Below are 6,000 nucleotides of genomic sequence, written 5' to 3'. Positions count from 1 at the left end.
TTTTTTCACTGCATGACAGTACACTATTTGTCATGGTAAATGATGTGTTGTTCAGGACATTATCCAAATGCTTCTTGACAGGCACATGGCATCAACCACCTCATTAGCAAGCCTGTTCCAGTGTTTGACCACTACAGTAAATAAATATTTCCTAATATCCAGTCTGAACCACCTATAGTGTAGCTTAGTACATTTCCCAAGCTACGGATGGTAGCCCAAGATACCACTGGTTATAAGAGAGGAGACTAGTGTCTCCCTCTCCATTTCCCCTCTTCAGGAACCATAGCATCATAGAAAGATTTTGGTTGAAGACTTTTGAAGACCATCTAATTCCAACTCCCATAATAATAATAATAATAATAATAATAATAATAATAATAATAATAATAATAATAATAATAATAATAATAATAATAATAAGGGAGAACTGGATGACTGTGAGAATGAGAGTACTACAAAAGGGAAAAAATATCAAAAATATAGACTTGTCTCCTTAGGGAAAAGTTAAAAGAATTTCTACCTTTACATAGAAATTTATTAGTCAGAAATAATGAAAAGGAAAAGGACCTGGGTATCCTTTTGACACATCCACAGTCTGGATGACTGCAAGACACTAATGTCATACAAAGAAATCCCATGGTACTAGGATTAGGAAGTACCCAGTGAAACTAGTAAGAGACTGGTATAATACAGCTTTTCTGAAATACTTTATTGAGTATCTGCTAGTGAACTTCTAGAACTTGCTATCACAGTAGTTTATAGAATCAGACCCTACTAACAATTTCAAAAATATTAGCCACATTCATGAACATGTCAATAATGTGATAACAAAGAATTCTGCCTTTAACATCATTGCTAAAGCAATTGTGGATTCACAGTGAGGAAGAAGAGAAATGGAGAGTAGAAAGCATATTCCATAACTAACATTTACTTTTGACTCTGTAGGGGACAGCATACTGAGGTAGATGAAAAATTATTCTGACACACTCCCTCAGGGACAGTTCTTATGCTCTTCTGTGCAAAACAAAATCAGTACATACCACTTCCTAGCCACCACATCTAGGAAGCAGTTTTTTTTTTTTTTGGTTGTGGTTTTGTTTTTGGTTTTGTTTTTGGTTTTGGTTTGTTTTGTTTTTGGTTTGGGTTGGTTTGTTTTTTTTTTGTTGTTTTTGTTTTGCTTTTTGTTGTTGTTGTTTGTTTTGTTTTGTTTTAATTTATCTGTATAGTTTTATTAATCTTTATAGTTTTATTTTATAGTTGCAGCTGCATAGTTTTTCTTATTTAGCTTATTACAAGTTAGGTGGAAATTTTATAGGAGTTCTAGAAAAAAAACACAACACTAATTTGTTATAAATATTATATTTATGTGTAATTATGTATATGATTCTCAGCAATACTTTACATTTTGTAATAGTGTAGGAACCACTGTATGCAGCCCTACCTGAGAATAAAGTGTTTAGTAGCTGATCGGCAGAAACATAATTTCAATATTTGATTCTACAGATCAGAATTGCAGAATTTCAGAATAAACTCTTGTATAATGAAAACATCTTTCCTTTCTTTGGTTACTGCACTTCACCTTCACTTCATGTTTACAGCACTAAAAGATCTGATTCCTTAATATTACAAGTATTAGCTAGAATTTGTTTGGTCAATCTCTATCATATAGCTCAGTTTGTGTTGGGCTTTTTCAGATTAAGTTGGACTTCTAGGTAGAAGATGAATCATTAGGAAGTTCAAGCTCAAATATGAGCTCAAACCATGAGCCATGATGATACTGCAGGTATAGCCTGAGGAATTATTTTCAGTGGGCTTTTCCTTTTCTTAAGCTCTGTTCATTTTTTATCACGATATTATCACAGAATCACAGAATTTCTAGGTTGGAAGATATTAAAGTAAAAGCAGCCCAAAGCTGAAACACAGGAGGATGACAGCATTCTTATGTTATTTATCATCAGCTACATCAGTTCCCAAAACTATGATTGATGAAAGTGGGAAGAATTCCTAGCCAGTGCTTCTTACATCCTGGAAATTCATTGGCTGCTAAAGGTAATTTGAGATTATTTACAGTCAGCAATCCTATTTATTACACTTTCATCAAGTATTGTTCAGGGAGATAGAGGAACCAGACAAAGATACCACAACTCAAGGAAGGAGGGGACACTGGTATGATGGGTGATTTAGCATAGCCTTAAAACTGTTTTATTGTATCCTAGACTAGGAGGTTAGAACCAGAACATTGCTTTTGGTAGAACATAAAACCAGTTTAGCTGTAATCAAGAACTCTGGAAAATATGTAGAACACACTGAAGGTGTCTTCATCAGAAACTTTTAATCTAACAACTGATGTCTTATACCAATTGCTATTTTATCTAATAACAAAACATAAAATAAAATCAATAGTAAGCATTAGAACAGCATTTTGTATGCACTATTTTGTATACAAAGGGGATATTTGAGGGCAAGAACCCATTGATTCAGTGATTTTCACATATTAAGTCCTTACTTAGCAAGTGCGTGATTCCCAAACAAGCAACAAGACATATCACATGATCAACCATATGCTACAAATAGAATGCAGTCAACACGTCTGAAAGGTAGCTGATTCATGAACAGAAATGAAAACTAAAACAATAAGATAACTGATCTGAAATTAGTAGATTAATTTAGTTATAACTATTTGGTTTAGATTGGCTGTCCTTTTTGAGGGAAGCTAATCATTTTCCCCTTTTCTGCATTGAATAGAATAATTCTGCCATTGAATAGAATAAAAAAATTATTATCTTTAAAAAGGAAAATATTTACCCTTCAGTAAATATTACTTGTACAATTTGTAGAGAGCTAATATCCTTACCTTTGCCTATATTTGAAGAAGAATTATTGAAGACTAATAAAGAAGACTAATCAAGGACTAACTATTGAAGACTAATAAACTACTATTTATATAAGAAGGCAGCATTTTTTATTATAGTGTTTTTTGTTGTTGTTGTTCTCAATTTGACAAAATTAACATAGCACTTGAAATTTTCTAAATGTAAAAATAGATTAATGTATATATTTGTATTTATTATGATTAATGAATGTTCCTTTCATCTCTTAGAAAGCACTTAGATCAACTGTCTATATTCCCATAAATTGCTTATAATCCATAATTACAGTATATAAACTGAAAAATACCTGCCTGGATTTATTTACTTAGATGCATGAAAAATTTACACTAATTCTCTTTCCCTGTAAATGACACATATTTCAAAATTACACCAGTAAACAAGTAGCAGTGTTTTGTGCTTTTAAAAAATAAAATACTTTATTTATTTATTTATTTATTTATAAATAAATAAATATTTTTTTTAATTTTCTTTTTTATTTTTTTTAATTTCTTTTTTAAATTTTTTCTTCTTTTTTAATATATTTTTTTATTAAAAAATAAAAAACAGAAATACTAGTTACAATCTGCTACCATCCTAAATGTGTATAATAATAAATAGTAGTAATAATAAGTGATATTAATAAGTAATATTTCTGGTATTTGTATCTAGTTTTAAGTGAATGGATTTCTTCATTACCCTACATATGGGTTTCACCAACCAAGACTTTAATTGCAAACAAATCTTCACAGTACAGAAGAGAGCATTTTTTCATTAAATTAGCGAAGTATTTTGAAAATGGTCATGGACAGTCATAGGGCAAATGCAGCTTGACACCGGCATAATCTAAGAGTAAGGTGGTTCCTCTGGACAAGCAATTTGAAACTGTCCAAAACCAGCAGCTGGAGTTGAAAATCTATTCACTCTGTATGAAAGTACTAGACATGGAGAAAAGGATTTAACGTTTTGGAAAAGAGAGACAAACAAAAATAAATTATCTAAAAATAAAATACATGATCAAAAGTTTTAGTATGCTGTAAAAAACAATACACTAAACTATAAAACTACTCTTCAGATATAGACAAGTATCATTTTATCCAGGGAGAATAAGATTTGTTAGAAATGCAATGTCACATACAGCCACAGTGAAGCTACTTGTGCACTATGTGCAGGCTCTGAACATGATGCCAAATATATATATTTATAGATATATATAAAATAATAATAATAATTAAAAAAAAAAAAAAAAGACAAAGCAATTGCTTTTCAAGACCTGTTAACAGAAACAGACTCTTAAAATTGCTTGTTGAAATGAGCTAAGAAATTGAATTCCTTGCTTACAAAAGCTTCTAATTTGCTAAATAGATATGTGGCAGTAATTTCCTATCCAAGTAATCATTGTTTCTTCCTTGTTCAGTATTAATGTTATAGGCAGTATGACAACCTGGAATATTTCAATATGGAGTAAAATGTCAATGTTATAAAAATCGTTGACTTTAATACTACTCCAGTTACCCCTGCTGACTAATATTTTTATTATTAATGAATACAATTGAACTAATCAGGAAAAGGATTTATTATTGTTACAATTTTATGAAGTTTCTTAAGTGAAAAGGGGTAAAAGTTATATATATTGTCCTTATTTTTATCAGAAATTAGGTCAGAGTAAGCATTTAACTGCCCATGCTCTTGATATGTGGAATGAATACCAGCTAAATATAAAGAGTAGTTTTAGTTACTACATTACACAAATTTTCATGTTATTTTCATTGTTTTCACAGAATCACAGAATTTCTAGGTTGGAAGAGACCTCAAGATCATCGAGTCCAACCTCTGACCTAACGCTAACAGTCCCCACTAAACCATATCCCTAAGCTCTACATCTAAACGTCTTTTAAAGACTTCCAGGGATGGTGACTCCACCACTTCCCTTGGCAGCCCGTTCCAATGTCTAACAACCCTTTTGGTAAAGAAGTTCTTCCTAAGATCCAACCTAATACTTCCCTGTCGCAAATTAAGCTCACTCCCCCTTGTCCTGTCACCAGGCACGTGGGAGAATAGACCAACCCCCACCTCGCTACAGCCTCCTTTAAGGTACCTAAAGCAATGTTTTGAAGCAATAAAAGGCTGCTTCATTTGTCTCTAAGGAGAAAGACATTCCTATCTTGTCTTATCTACTTGGGATAGCAAATTGGATTTCTTTTATCACAGGTCTAATTTCTTTCTTTATCATGGTATATCTTCTGAGCAGAGAGATGCACCAGCTCAGTAGTTTTTGAGCACTTAAAAAAGAAAGCGCTACATATGTTAAGGCAATGGTAGATACATTGGGCTTTCATCTCCTAATACTGGACTTTCACCTCCTAATCATAGCTACACTGAAATCAAGAATATAACTGTAATGATTTCAGAGCATTCTATATTTTATTTAATAAATGATATAAACCTATGTTTTTTCAGGTGTGAAAACTGTGAATAATCCTGGGATCACATGATAGTAACCTAACTTCCCAAGCCAAGGTACAGAGCAATTGTACAGTGCAGCCCTGGTTCAAGTGGCACATGCTGTGCTTTCTTGCAGCCTCAAGCACCCTCCAGCCCATGTTGCAAGCACCCTCCTGTCCCACCATGTGGACATCAGACACACTACTTATGCTCAGCTAACTCATCACACCCAGCTTGTGACCTCCTGTGTATTGCACCTGGGTTCACTCTTACACCAGGAGCCAAAAGGTGAACACGGTTTAAAATAAAATTATGTGTGTTCTTACAGGAGAAGGAGTTTGAAACAAATAATGAGAACAAGAGAGGAATACTGTATTTTTCTTGCAGAGGTAGAGAGCAAGTTCCAGATTGTACAGCCATCCTATGTCTTCAAATTCAAATTTACACATTACAACAACTGTTTGTAAGTATGATGTACATGTATGTAAGTTAAATCCTGTTTTACCTCAAACAACAACAACAAAAAACAGCAACAACACAAAATTAAAATTAAAATTAAAAAATAAAAATAAATAAACAAAGTAAAACAAACAAACAAACAAAACAAAACAAAACAAAACAAAACACACAGTTCTTGGAAGCCTTTTTAAATGTCAGATCATGCATACATTTGCATGGAGAAAGAAAG

The sequence above is a fragment of the Netta rufina genome (genome assembly GCF_964035555.1).
Source record: "Netta rufina genome assembly, chromosome: 1".
Classification (NCBI taxonomy): domain Eukaryota; kingdom Metazoa; phylum Chordata; class Aves; order Anseriformes; family Anatidae; genus Netta; species Netta rufina.
The sequence above is the reverse complement of the archived record's forward strand: the minus strand, read 5'-3'. Positions refer to the sequence as shown.